The sequence below is a fragment of the Schistocerca piceifrons genome, chromosome 7, assembly GCF_021461385.2.
Source record: "Schistocerca piceifrons isolate TAMUIC-IGC-003096 chromosome 7, iqSchPice1.1, whole genome shotgun sequence".
Classification (NCBI taxonomy): Eukaryota; Metazoa; Arthropoda; class Insecta; order Orthoptera; family Acrididae; genus Schistocerca; species Schistocerca piceifrons.
The window spans coordinates 473,494,933-473,511,125 of record NC_060144.1 but is presented as its reverse complement, the minus strand read 5'-3'; positions in this window follow the sequence as shown (position 1 = coordinate 473,511,125).

Below are 16,193 nucleotides of genomic sequence, written 5' to 3'. Positions count from 1 at the left end.
AGGGACGAGGCAATGTAGCAGCACAAAACAATTAACACAAATAGCAATGATAAAAAAATGCAGAGTGCAAAGTAAGCAGCATAAATCTAAATTAACAGATAAAATGCAAAATTACAACTACTATGAGCCAATGTGCAACAACAAGAAAAATAAATCAGTAGTAAAACTGGCTTAACAGAGTAATGTAAAGTGAAATTTAGTAGCACTATGCCTGGCAAACAGCAGCAGCAAATGTAATAACTTATATCTAAATATGACATAGCTCAAGCAAAAAAAAAAATAGTACACTAAAGACAACAATGAAGATAAGGGAAATGTATATTCACATCTTAATGTCTATATAATTAAAGTGGTGCACCACAAAAACTAATTCTACAAAAAAATTACCAAGTACTTGAAAAGAAAATTATATATGCAGTTACTGTTATTAGTCCCTTCTTATTGGTCTTTCCATTCCAAGAGCTCCTTTTTTGAGGAATGTGGATCAGAAAATAATTATTTAATAGATCTGTTGACAGAAAGTGTTCACATTAGCAGGTGCATTTAAGTTTATTTTATAAAACCAGTGCTGCAACACAGCTGGAGACCAGATATTAAATAAAATGAGCAATCTCTCAACTAGGAAGACAATAGATGTAAAATGTAGCTCATCATTTCATTAGGCATTTTAGTAAATATCATAAATTAAGAGCACCACAGTGTTATCATATGTTTTCAAGTTTGAGCGTGTCGTATTTGCGATGCTTTCGACAAAGAAATGTCAATAGCGAGGATTATGGCCTCCTTTTTTTTTTTTTTTTTTTTTTTTTTTGCACCTAATGGCTTTCTTTTGTCAGACGACTACCTCTTAGCTGGGCGCCCAAAACGCATTACGTCAAGGTCACTTACCTTTCTTACTGAAATATTTATGACAGCAGTTTCTGCTACAGTGGCAGACTCATATAAAAAAATTCACAGGTTGAGAATTTGCGTTACAAATGTGTAGAAACAAAATCCTATAAATATAACAGTGTCCAAAAAATATTCGTCGGCATTGTGATACATTCACGCATTTAGACACATTTCATAACTCTTAAAATACGATTCTTGGTTTCCAACAACCTTTCCCACAAATCAGAGTCCCTAACCACTACTCATTATTCCTTACCTTATTATACATATACATATCGTCGACACTTCTACAATATTTCATCATAACTGATACATAGCACAATCAAATTCCTCATATAGCATCAGCTTATTGATCATAAACATACCTCAACAGCATAATACACATCGTCGTCGTAATAATGTCATAACACCGCAGTCAAATCTCAAAAATGTCGTAGATTCCTCCAATAATTTCAAAACTTAAAATAAATTCTCTGCTCATTTCAATAGTGTCATCTACCTCAAACGTACTTTAAAATCATGCTCCCTTACCAAATACATCATTTAAAGCTCCCATAGCATCACAATGGTTCCGAAAAAATATGAACAGTTCAAAAAAGTACAGGCAAAATACAATTTCATAAGTGTGAAGTTACCCAACTGTGTAACTGTGTAAACATGTGTCACTGAAGTAGTAAAAAATATTTGTCTCTCTCAGTTAAATGATCATATAGCTGTGTAATTTGTGTGTTAGAGAAATATGGTACCGATGTCTAAAGTTGTATAAGCAAATACCATAGGGCTCCTTGTGCTTGCCAAACACATGGTACACAAAGTAAGCGTATACCCCCCTGAGGATTAATGTAATTATACCCTCAGGTGTTACAGATTACAGCAATGGAATGAAATGTATCACGGAAAACTTTCTTTGTAATTCAAAAATCTTTAAAAATAAATGTTTTAAGTATAAAATTATTCACTCAAATATGTGTACTGTAGCGGTAAACTGTGCGTCTTGTTGCAACATAGTCTCCGTGGAAATGTCGTAGTTGTCGTCCTCCGAAAGCTAAGTTCTGCAGAAGTCAATGTACTTACCTCATGATAAACAAAAGTGAAATGCTTTGCGTATAGATATCGTAGTTATTATGCTTATTGGCGTGATGAAGAAAGTACTGTACAGTAACGTATTGTTGTGCCACGAAAAAGGCTGTCTCATTGTTGCTATACCACAAAAGATACTACTAAAACATGTTTTACTTTCCAGAATAATGCAGAAAAACTGTGCAGATATAAAACAGAAACACCACAAAAGCAACATTGTAAATTGTCACTCATTAGTAGCGTTGTGATAAAACCGTGTAGTTGTCATATAAACTAACCACTGTGTCGTCTGGTATCTCACAGAAAGTACTTTAAATCCAGAATGTATTTTCAAGTAAACCAAAATGTTGCATTAAAATCTCATTAGCAGTACCAGTATATGTTCTAAGTATGTAAGCCTTATAGTCGTTACGTAATAGTGCAACTAACAAGCAAGAATGCACACACACAATAACACTGTGACGTCTGTTCACTATAACAATGCATTCGTAATTTCTGTTTCAATAAGTTCTCTTGGTTCTTGACTGGATATTTAACTTCAAACATTGTTGCATGTTAACAGATTCTAAGTCTGACAAGCATACTAGTAATCTAAAGTGAAAAGTTATATGACAAAGACAAAGTTAAAAAGCAGATTATCTTTCAATAAACGGTTTTACATGTGAAATGTGGTGTACACCTTTACTCTTCCTAGTACGCAGATTTCAACTTCAACGCAATTATCATGTGGTATACGTCGGTAAAGAATACTGGAATTTTTCTCAAGGTTAGCATCTATGTTATTTTTCTCTGAGCCAGCTGGCGCACGCGGCTGCCTGCTGTGCGAGTCATTGTCTGTCTCTTTGTTGGCGCGCGTCGTTATTAGGATTAGGAGACCTAACTTCTAGAAATTCACCTTGACGAGAGGGCCCTGCTCTGTTTGAATCCCGCCAGTTCTGATGGAATTCAGGTCTGTCATTTTGTCGGTAGTTTACATATTTCTTGTTTGTCGGTCATGTGGTGGAGAATTTCTCCCGGAAGCGTAACTGTGCGCTGAACTGTTGCATCTGAAATTATTCTGTCTCCCTTGATAATAATAGTTCTGGTTACCATATTGTCTGTTTCTATGACTGTCTCTGTCATATTCATTACTACGGAAATGCGAACTTTCTCTGCAACTATTACTCTGCCAGTGGTTGTCATATAGGTGGTGTCTGTTTTGGTCACGATTTGTGTTGTGAGAATAGCCTTGTCGTGTCCAGTTGTTATTTCTTTCATCGCGGAATTGCGACGGATGTGACCTGTAATTGTTGTGTTCCTGTTTTCGCATTCCGCGATTGTCAGTGTCAATTTCTAATTCTTGTAAGAGTCCCTGAAAAGCTTCAATGTCGTCTCTGCAACGTCCTGCCAAAATAATATTTCTTAAATGTTCAGGCATTTTGATTAAGCAAATGCGGATGACTTCTGAGGGGCTGTATGGGTTTGAAAGATACTGATTCTTATGCAACATGCCTTCAAAATATTTCATAAGACTGGAAAATTCAGATTGTTCGAAACGTTTCATCATTATGATGCAATGTTTTACTCGGTCTTGTGTAGCTTGAGACCAATATGCTGAGAGGAACGCATGGTAAAATTCTCCTTCACTCTGACAATCGTGAATGACCGATTGCATACTTTCAGCTGGTTCATTCTCTAAGTAGCCACACATAAATTCTAATCTGTGCTCTAATGACCAGTTGGGAGGAAAACAATGAGAGAATTGATGGAGCCATGCTTGTGGTTGAATGTCGTTGCCAGAATTCTTAAATGTTTTTAATTTACGTGTAGTAATGAACAGCTTATAGTCAAAATCATCGTGTCGGCGAGTCGCACATAACTCATTGTTACTTCGTTTCAGCGGTTCCATCTCAAAATCCAATGCGCCTTGCCTATTTCTTTCATAATTTCCGAAGTGTCCTGTGTTATTATTTTGTGGTTGTTCCGTATTTCTAAGTCCCTCTTCCCATGTTGGAGCACGAGTGTTCTCCGATATATGTAATTTTTGTATTACTTGTGCCAACTGATCTTGTATTTCCCTGATTTCTCTTTTGTATTGCGTATTAATTTGATTTTGATTTTGTTTGAATTTTCTAATTTGTTCATACTCTTGTGTGTCCGTGAAGGCTACAGATCTTGTGTCATTCAGATCATCATCTACCTTTGTAGATAAGTTAGTGAACTGATCTGAAAGTTCGGCTACTTTCTCCGATAGTGTACTTATTTCCTCAGTGTGTTTTTCTGAACCGAGTTTCAGAGTGTCCATTTGTGTTGAAATCGAATCTACTGTGTCCTTCAAGTTTTCCTGAGTTTTTGCAAGTTGCGTAACCGAATCGGTAGATGCAACTGAGTCAATTTTAGCTTGCAAGGTGTCGTGATTTTCATGAACAATAGTTTGCAGATCTTTTATGGCTGCTTCGTGATTCTGTAATGCATTTTCATGGCGCGAAAAAATAGGTTGGAAATGCTCACAAATTTGTGTTTTTACATCATTACATACTTTTTGACATTTCGATTCGATTTTATGTAACTCAGTAGTTAAATCTTCACGTGTTTGTTCAAGTGTGGTGTCTAACTTTTGAAGCTTTTGCTGTGTTTATCTCTGAGTTTGTTCCAATGTGTCTAACTGTTGCTGTGTTTGTCTCTGGTGTTGTTCCATTGTGTCTAACGTTTGAAGCTTTGCTGTGTTTGTCTCTGATTACGTTCCATTTGTTGCAATAACAATGCATTAGTGTCTGGAATGTGTTCCTCTACGCTTTTCGGCAGTGCATTTGCACCGGCAACATTCACGTTTTGACAAGCAGAAAATCTGTCTTGACTTATTTGAGGCCGGCCGAAGTAGCCGTGCGGTTAAAGGCGCTGCAGTCTGGAACCGCAAGACCGCTACTGTCGCAGGTTCGAATCCTGCCTCAGGCATGGATGTTTGTGATGTCCTTAGGTTAGTTAGGTTTAACTAGTTCTAAGTTCTAGGGGACTAATGACCTCAGCAGTTGAGTCCCATAGTGCTCAGAGCCATTTGAACCATTTGACTTATTTGAGAAAACAGTGAGGATGCAAAACCAGAATCTACAGTATTTGCAAAATTGTGTCCTGTCATTTCGGATTCCTGAGGTGAGCGGTTGCCGATCGATCGATCGATAATGCTTCCCTGTTCACTAATTGTTTCACTGCCTACGCCATTGTTTGCCGCCTGCTCCATTTCCCTATGCACAATTACCAAATTACATTAGTCAATTCATTACACGGTGCGCTAACACACTGCTTTCGTCTTCACTGTCATTTCTCAGTTTACTTTGGAGCCTAGTATTACGTTTTTCCAAGCCATAATTGTCACAATAATTCACACGATAACACAGAAAAGCACAATTTGAAGAGCAAAATAAGATAACATAGCAATGGAAATAATGTCTACTTAATTGGAAGCTCAGCTGCGAAATACTTGGTGCAAATCTACATGTATGTCACAACTGTTTTACTGTACAACAATGAAAAACTACAATTACAAGGGAAATTCTCTCTATAATTACACACTAGCAATAAACAAAGGCTACACTAATTACACAAACTACAAGAAAAAGTCAGAAGATTCCAGTGAGATATCCTGGCAGGGTCGCCATATGAAACGTCCGCTTTTGAACAATTATACATGACTGTGATTAAACTGACACACAATATTTTTTAGCGCAATGCAGTCTGACTTTCAGAAATCCCTACAAAAGAATGGCCCTGACTAACATTAACCTATACCTTTCACAAATCACTTACCTCACAAAAATCTTCGTTACTCCAGCTACTGCAATACAGCGAGCGCCACTACTGTCACCTAAATAAAAGATTCAAACTACGGAAGGCACTAACTACTGATAGGCATAGTTAGCAAATGAAAGATTTTGATAGAGAAGAAACAATGTATTTACCTTAATAGTGTTCAAAGGTCATAATAGATATAGCAGTTCATGACATCCAGTCTTACAAATTTCAAAACTCCGCCATTTCTCTCCCCACATCCACCACTGCTGGCGGCTCACCTCCAACTGCGCATTGCTACGCGCTGTTAACATCCAGCTGCCCAACACTACAATGGCAGACAACAATGCAACCAGCCACAGACTGCACACAGCACAGCCAGTGAATTTCATACAGAGCGCTACGAGGCGTTAACAATAAAAAAAAACCTAAACAGCCTACTTACAAGCTCTTCTACAGTATTACATCGAACCTTTTACAAACCAGGGAGATTGTACTTTTAACCTTGACATCGATGGTGCGTTAGTAGCGAATTTTCGAGTTTGTCCAAAAGTAACGAAACCGAACTTTTGTTGGCCTAAGGCAGGTAGTATTATCCGACGAGATTCACTGACACATCGCTGTGTCAATCCAGAAGTATTAAACTATAAACACTCCACGAGGGTATTGAAAGAATACAACTCCCCGCGGACTGTGGTAGGTTGAGAAAAATGTTTTCAGATATCAGTAATGATTTCCTAGGTAGCAGGCACTGTTGATTCATTTGAATACGCCCCCGTTTTCGACAATCGTTTTGACATGTACGTGAAAATGGAAACCTTTCCGCAAGATAATGTGCACTGCCGCCGTGCTACGGGTGGAGGAAACAGCACGGACTTCAGAGACCTTTCCCAGCTCGAAACTTTCCTCGATCTTAATGTGAATGATCCACTCGATTGTCGGCTCCATATGTGTATCTACCTACAGGCCTGAGTCAGACACTTCCAATTTATCAGCATTTCGTCATCATTTGGATCCTGTACTTCCTACAACGTCGTTGACTCTCGAAATCAGGAGGTGTCATAACAATACGGAATATATCACAATAAATAACTAAATCCGACACGGGAGAGAATAAACTATAATAGAAGCATAAATGTTCCAGTGAGTAAGGTTCCGCGAACGAGCCGTATGCGATATAATTGTGAATGCGTGTCTACGAGTCATCTCTGACTTCAGTACCAAATATTTTATTATTTAGTTCAGCTGCATTTGAAATGTGATTGTTTCGACGAGGTCCGGATCAGGTTTCACCCATTCCCTTGTGGGGCGGAATATAAACACACTGCTATAATGACAGGTTATCAAGATTTAGGTGAGTTTGAACAGGTATTATAGTCAGCACACGAGCGATGGGGCACATCATCGCAGAGGTAGCGATGAAGTGGGGATTTTCCCGTACGATCATTTCACAAGCCTACAGGAATCAGGTAAAACATCAAATCTCCGACATCGCTGCGGTCGGAAAAGGTCCTGCAAGTGCAACCCTTCGGCAAATTGCTGCAGATTTCAATGCTGGGCCATCAACAAGTGTCAGCGTGCGAATCATTCAACGAAACATCATCGATATGGGCTTTCGGAGCCGAAGGGCCACTCGTGAGCCCTTGATGAATGCTCGACACAAAGTTTTACGCTTTGCCTGGGCCTCTCAATACCGACATTTTACTGTTGATGACTGGAAACAAGTTGCCTGGTCGGACGTGTCTCGTTTCAAATTGTATCGAGTGGATGGACGTGTACGGGTATGGAGACAATCTCATGAATCCATGGACTCTGCACGTCAGCAGGGGACTGTTCAAGCTGGTGGAGGCTCTGTAATATGTGGGGCGTGCGCAGTTCGAGTGATATGCGACCCCTGATACGTCTAGGTACAACTATCACACGTGACACGTACGTAAGCATCCTGTCTGATCACCTGAGTCCATTCATGTCCATTGTGCATTTCGACGGACTTGGGCAATTCCAGCAGGACAACGCGACACCCCACACGTCCAGAATTGCTACAGAATAGCTCCATAAACACTCTTCTGAGTTTAAACACTTCCGCTGGCCATCAAACTCCCTAGACATGAACATTATTGAGCATATCTGAGATGCCTGGCAACGTGCTGATCAGAAGAGATCTCCCCCCCCCCCCCCCTTGTATTCTCACGGATTTATGGACAGCCCTTCAGGATTCAAGGTGCCAGGTCCCTCCAGCACCACATCAGACACTAGTCAAGTCCACGCCACGTCGTCTTGCGGCACTTCTGCATGCTCGCGGGGCTCCTTCACGATGTTAGTCAGGTGCATTAGTTTCCTTGGCTCTTCAGTGTGTGTTTGTTATTTAGCTCACAAGTTAAAACGCTCCGTGGTCTTGTGCGGGTTTTGGAAACCACAGCCTTCTACAAGGGTCTGAAAACTATTAATGTGAACAGCCATAAAGTGATGGAGAATGTACTGTTCAATAATTTTCAGTCCAAATGATCTAACTGTCTTGGAATTAAGTAAAGGTATCCGGATCCACGACTATAAATAAAAGTTCAAATTCAAATGGCTCTGAGCACTATGGGACTCAACTTCTGAGGTCATCAGTCCCCTAGAACTTAGAACTACTTAAACCTAACTAACCTAAAGACATCACACACATCCATGACCGAGGCAGGATTCGAACCTGCTACCGTAGCGGTCGCGCGGTTCCAGACTGTAGCGCCTAGAAACGCTCGGCCACCCTGGCCGGCTAAATAAAAGTCTACAGTCATTAAGTGATCAGTATATTTTGTCTAAATTTCACATGCACAGGAGCTAGTTTGTAAAATCATTAAAGCTTGATCTGTGGTTCTCAGCACTTGGTACAGTTCAGAGCCGATTTCCATTCTTTGTTCTTAATAACATAAAGTTGATTGCTCGCCTTAAATGCGGAGAATAATCTCGAGCACTTGCCACACGGTTTCCTATTATACAGCGGAAGGAACACAAAACAGAACATCGAGAACAAAACATGAGCTTTTCGTATAAATTCTTAATCCAAGTAAGTTCACTTTTACACAGTTTCAAAAGATATAAGCTATAAATCATACGAGCAGTACATACTAAAGTGAGTCATCTTTAAAGTTGGCGCAGACGGCGAAGGAAACACTTGCTCCAAATCTCCTTCCAAACTAAGCAGCAGCGCCTAGTCAGTACCCTTCATGACTAGAAATGATTTATATCGTTGTTATCTGAGGACCTAAAACGATCTCAGTTTTTCTGTGTGTAAGTCTGTACTCTGTTCGTATCGCGTAAAATTTTCAGACTGATAACCCTCAAATTTTGAACTCTAGAAATTTTCAAACGGAACCGGTCGTTAGATGGTGGCCTCTGAACTGACTCTGTTTTAATGTATGTACCTTCCTAAAATTATAATATTATTGTGAATCTCAGCATGATTCGCTAACTGCTTCGTTATTACATATAATAAATATAGTGCCGTCATCGCGACATTGTAGCTTAATCACAAAGATTAGTTGATCTAACTCGGTTTACAAAAGTTGGGTAATGAAACTGGTTTTGCTTAATAACTCAAAAAGGAGATGAAGCAGCTTCAAGAAAACGTCTATCGTTTGATTTTACTACAAACTGCACCCAGTACCAGAAGTTGAGCTTCATAGTTTTAATGTTACATGTCTCTTAAAATTTTACAAAAAGTGGATTTTTGAAGTAACCAATTAGCAAATTACGGTGAGATTCACAATATTTAAACTTTTCATAGTTTTACACAAACAGCCCAAGTCTTGAAACAGTATTTAAACATTTAATATTATGCACGTATATTGTGGAATGGCTCATGGCAAGTTAGGCATCGTTGTCATGACCTTGGCTAAGCAACGACGAAAAATCGTTACTGCAAGTGCCTCTCAGCAATTTCTTGCTTCACCACATCCTACCTTAACAAGGAATGCAATACTTGTTATAATTTACTGTATTCTCGTAGCAGTAAAGGAGGTAGGTGCTCCATGTGTCGTCCTCACATTTGGATCCGATGCTGTACAAGTTCTCCGAGGTGAGCTACAAACTCTTTCAAATAACCGCGGACTACCCAGTAAATCTTGACAAGACTATACAGTTCGCTGCTCCAGTTCTCCAACCGTCTCAATAAGAGAGCTGTAACTTCGCTAGTGGTATGATATCAGACGTAAATGTTAAGAGCATTGAGGTTCAGGTGATCTTGGAGGCCAATGTACAACCCTGTTCGACCAATTAATCTTGGACCATATTGGCGCCTTGGATGTCAAACTCCATAAGCAATAAATTGTGTGGGTGCACCAACATGCACCTCCCACATTCCCCAGTCATGGACAATGATTGAAACTTGAGTCCAGTTAGGTGGGAACTTCTTCGAAAGGTTTACATTTCGAACACAGTCGTACTAACCAGGACAATATTTAATACCGATGTCAGTGGTGGCTCATCATCATCATCATCATCATCATCATTTAAGACTGATTATGCCTTTCAGCGTTCAGTCTGGAGCATAGCCCCCCTTATAAAATTCCTCCATGATCCCCTATTCAGTGCTAACATTGGTGCCTCTTCTGATGCTAAACCTATTACTTCAAAATCATTCTTAACCGAATCCAGGTACCTTCTCCTTGGTCTGCCCCGACTCCTCCTACCCTCTACTGCTGAACCCATGAGTCTCTTGGGTAACCTTGCTTCTCCCATGCGTGTAACATGACCCCACCATCTAAGCCTGTTCGCCCTGACTGCTACATCTATAGAGTTCATTCCCAGTTCTTCTTTGATTTCCTCATTGTGGACACCCTCCTGCCATTGTTCCCATCTACTAGTATCTGCAATCATCCTAGCTACTTTCATATCCGTAACCTCAACCTTGTTGATAAGGTAACCTGAATCCACCCAGATCTCGCTCCCATACAACAAAGTTGGTCGAAAGATTGAACGGTGCACAGATAACTTAGTCTTGGTACTGACTTCCTTCTTGCAGAAGAGAGTAGATCGTAGCTGAGCGCTCACTGCATTAGCTTTGCTACACCTCGCTTCCAGTTCTCTCACTATGTTGCCATCCTGTGAGAATATGTATCCTAAGTACTTGAAACCGTCCACCTGTTCTAACTTTGTTCCCCCTATTTGGCACTCAATCCGTTTATATTTCTTTCCCACTGACATTACTTTCGTTTTAGAGATGCTAATCTAGCTTGAAATATTACTCTGCAAACTTTCAATCGAATCTGCCGTCACAACTAAGTCATCCGCATATGCAAGACTGCTTATTTCGTGTTCACATATCTTAATCTCACCCAGCCAGTCTTTTGTTTTCAACATATGATCCATAAATAATATGAACAACAGTGGAGACAGATTGCAGCCTTGTCTTACCCCTGAAACTACTCTGATCCATGAACTCAATTTACCGTCAACTCTAACTGCTACCTGACTATCCATGTAAAGACCTTTAATTGCTTGCAAAAGTTTGGCTCCTGTTTCATAATCTCGTAGAACAGACTATAACTTCCTCCTAGGAACCCGGTCATATGCATTTTCTAGATCTATAAAGCATAGATACAATTCCCTGTTCCACTCATAACACTTCTCCATTATTTGCCGTAAGCTAAAGATCTGGTCCTGACAACCTCTAAGAGGCCTAAACCCACACTGATTTTCATACAATTGGTCCTCAACTAATACTAGCACTTTCCTTTCAACAATACCTGAGAAGATATTACCCACAACGCTGATTAAAGAGATTGTAGTTGTTACAATCTTTTCTGTTTCCATGTTTAAAGATTGGTGTGAGTACTGCTTTTGTCCAGTCTGATGGAACCTGTCCCGACTCCCAGGCCATTTCAATTATCCTGTGTAGCCATTTAAGACCTGACATGCCACTGTATTTGATGAGTTCCGACTTAATTTCATCCACCCCAGCCCAGTGGTGGCTCGTAAACACAAATTCCGAGGTATCTTATAAATGAGACGCCTCAGTAAGAAGGAGAAGACAGCCAATAAAAATCTCAAAAGCAGAAGAAGTTTGTGGAAGACAATACAGGGGCTTATAGGACAGTGAGAAAGGGAAAGTGACAGGATGTCACAGACGAATTTTACTCGGGTGATCGTCAGACTATGAAAAAATTGATGAAGCTTTGTCCGGAAAGAGATAGAAAGGCGACCGGGAAAGATGGGGTAAACATTGAGCTTATTAAGTACGGTGGTACCTTACTAAAATTAAGATGTTCCATCTGTTTAGTATGTGTTGGAATGTACCACGTGCATGGAGGAATTCAATCGTCATCCACATTTTAAAAAAGGATATCAGAATGACTGCAATAATTATAGAGAGGTAAGTTTGATAGACACAGCTAGTAAGGTATACACTGCGTAAATAAATTGCCTTTACAGACGTTGAGGACTTCAGTGCGGACCAAGACGGTTAAGTTTTGCATACGAACTGAAGTCCACAACACACGTTCAAACATTCTGCATCTTCAGCGCCACTGATTAGGATATTACGTGGTTCGTTTACCTGTTGCTTGGCCTGCACTTTCTCCCGACGTGAAACCACTGGACTATTGCCTGTGAGGTCACAAGAAATACTTCGTTTGCGAGACCCCTGTGGAATCTGAGGAAGACCTCAGGGGCGGGTTATAGCTGCAGCGAATGCTGGAGGACCAGGAATTGGTGATAGAGTGTTTTGGAACTGTGGTAACAAACTCCGACATCAACATGGAACTGTCACATCTGTCGGAGATCGGTTTCTACCTCCAGTTCTCACCAACAGTGGCACCAAAATCTACAAGCTGCCTCTGAAGGCCCTGCAGGAAGCGCTGTGGGAAGAGCGTGTCACAGTACCTGGTGGGACCTTAGGACCACGGATATGGAATGTTCATTATACCAGCCGCAATCTGTTGACGATTTTTCTTTCGGTCTCAGACTAAGTATGGAAATTAATATTGTCCGGCTATCTTCTGTTTGTGTGCCATCCAACTTATACCTTATAATATTTACTGTGTCCTTCTACTGTATCAGTGTAACGAGCCACATAAATGATGCTAACTGCAGAGTTACACTGTGATTTGGGTGCTAGCTACTGTATTTGTGTTGACTTCAGCGGTCGTCACATCACTTCCTACTTTTAAGTGGACCCAGACGGCAAGCAGCAGGCGTCAGCAACGTGTATTGTAGTATTTTCGATGTTGTAAGATAACGGTTCGTTTCCGGACATGAGTCCTTATGCTGAACTTAACCGTGTTGGTCTCCACTACAAGTCCTCAAAGGCTGTAAAAGGAATTTAGTTTCACCCTATATGCTCGGCTGATTGGAAAGAGACAACAGACTTTAATTGAAAAATTCCTTTTAGAAGAACAGAACGGTCTGAGCATGGGAAGGTCGTACACAGATGGAGTATTCATTATAGAACAGTTAACAGAAAAAAGGCCCCAATTTAATTATGAAACGCATATAGTCCTTATAGATTACGTAACAGCCTTTGATCTTGTAAATATGGATGTACTATGGTCATCCTAAAGAAAGAGGGTTATCTTAAAGACGACATGTAACAATTCTGAAAAATGACAGACACTAAAATAATGAGCAAAACAAACGCAAGAAATTGAGATATTACACCTGTGAATCAGGGTATCAGATAAGGGCGGAATTCATCACCGGCATTATTTAGTATACATATTGCCGGCATCTTAAGAAGACGGAAAGAAGACATCCCTGGGTTACAGGCATCAAAGTATGGAACCATAAACACATGCCTTTATGCAGATGATCATTTTATTGTGCTTGACGATGAAAAGAAATTATTGTTATTTATTTATGAAACCAAATGCACTGATAAGCCAGAACCTTACCGAAACCTACCTAGTAGTCGGTATGTCCATCTTTGGCACGGATGACAGTGGCGACACGCCATAGCATGGAAGAAATGAAGCTTTAGTAGGTAGTTGAAGAGAGTTGGCACCACTTTTGCACACACAAGTCTCTAATAATTCCCGTAAATTTCGGGGAAGGGGCCTATGAGCTCTGACGTCACATTCAGTCACATTCTAGATGTTTTCGATCTGTTTAAGACCTGGTGATTTGGGGGGGGGGGGCAGCACATCAACTGGAAATCGCCACTGTGTTCCTCGTACCAGTCCAATGCACTCCTGCCCTTGTGACATGGCACATTAACTCGTTGAAAAATACCACTGCCGTCGGGAAAAATGATCGTCATGAAGAGATGTACGTGATCTGCAACCAGTTTACGACACTCCTTGGCCGTCATGTTGCCTTGCTCGAGCTCCACTGGACCCATGGATACCCACGTGAATGTACCACAGAGTATAATGGAGCCACCGCCAACTTGTCTCCGTCCCGTAGTATAGTTGTCAAGGAGCTCTTTCCCTGGATGACACGGATCCGCGCCCTCCCATCGGCATAATGAAGAACGTGACGGGATTCATCAGACCATGCAACGCTCTGCCACTGTGCCAACGTCCATACTGGTCAGGTGCCCATTTCAGTCGCAGTTACCGATGTCGTGGTGTTAACACTGGCATACGCATGGGTCGTCAGCTGCAGAGACCCATCGTTAGGAGTATTCGGTGCACAGTGTGGTTCATTTGTACTCTGCCCAGCATTTAAGTCTGATGCTAGTTCTACCACAGTTCTCGGCCTATGCTATTTTACCAGTCTGCCCACCCTACGACGTCCGACATCTGTAATCAGGGGTCGCTGTCCAACCGCGTGACGTCTGGACGTTGTTTCACCTTGGTTTCGCCACGTACTGAAGAAGTTTTCCACTGCACTCCTCGTGCAGTGCCGAGTCTCTGGGCCGTCACTATCTGCCCTCGGTCAGACTCACAAGGTGAGGCCATGACGTGGGCACGACGGATTTACTTCAAACTTGGTAAACCTGTAAGGTTCTGAGATCAGAACATCTGTGCAAGCTGTAGACATTTTTGGTTTAATGATGCACTCTTATCACAGAAATACACGCATTTACACAGTTTACAATCTGACAAAGTTACGACATTTGTCGAACGAACGCATCTCGTCCTCAAAAAGTGAAATAATCCTAAACACAACAATGGTAAATTTTAACTAGAAGTTTCTTTACAAAATTATTCTTACAACTACGTCATGATGTTGGCCAGTACTAAGATGAATCATCCGATTTCGGATCAAAGTTCGATACTATTTAGGATGGTCAGTTTTGTGACAAGTTGAGCAAAAGATTACCCAAGGTCTCTCGAGTTTACAGTGGACATAAGCTGGTGAACCAACAAATTTACGCCTCTGCTCGTTTACCTTAGCTGCAATGAGCTGTCATCTGCATGGCTGCTCTCCCCCACTGAAATTTCTGTAAAACTAATTAAGCGTATACTGATTTTTCCATCAGAAACTCTTCCTATGTTTCTCGTTATGCGAGAAAACATGTACTCATCCCTAGTCTTGGAATATGGCGATATGCACGCGAGTGGCTGGAGCAGCATGCATATTAAAATGCCCTCTCTGTCCTCGCACGGACAGTTAACTAACTGGCTGGTTCGTTTCTCCCCAGTTGGAACTCAACGACGCTTCAGCTAATATCTAGCTGAATGTCAGCCGCAGTGAATGCAGCGTTCACACAAATTTCTTGTCTGCATCGTACAGTGCGTTTTGCGCCCCATTCTGCACTTGACGCCCGTTCAGAGAAGAGTCCTCGAAAATTTCCCTCTCGTCTTTCTCATAGCCGAACTGTCTCCCCACCTGGGTTCCTCCGCTCTCCACGTCACAGCTTTTTTCGACCAATAGGAGTGTTCCTCTTATTTTGTGGAAACTCTGTCCGCCAATTTCCAGGGCCCTACCATTGAAATGCGTCGAAACCCCGGCACTTTACTCCTTCCTAGTTCGTTTCCGCCAATCGGACGTTTTGTGCCCGCTCCAGACGCCTAAAAGTTGCATGCATACATCACATGTTTACCATTCACTGTTCACATGATCAGCTGCATCCCTGGTTTTGTTCGTATCCATTTGGAATTCCAAAACGCAGTTTTCTAAAGCTTCTTTCTGTCCTACTTCTGGTGGACCGTTACTTGCCCTCCAGTATGCGTCACCTGTCTGGCCGATGACTCCCGCCACGGGACGTCCCCTAAGACATTTTCGTGGTGCCTCCCGTGGTGTGGCCTTTGCTTCTGCCCGCGCCCGTTCCCACACAAAACGTTTCCTCTCGCTGCTTGTTTCACCTTCTGCACATTGACATGCATTATGTAGGAGCAGTGTCGATTGAGTGCCACCCCTCTTGCGTTACATACTTGCAGGCAAATATGCTCATTACCGCCGAAGTAAGTTAGGTGTCATATTCACCTTCACGTTACGATGTATAAAACTCTTATGTAAGGTGCGAAACTGACCTTGATTTATTCTGCCACCTTACAAACTTTTAGTAGGTCATTAACGCAATATGGTGCACT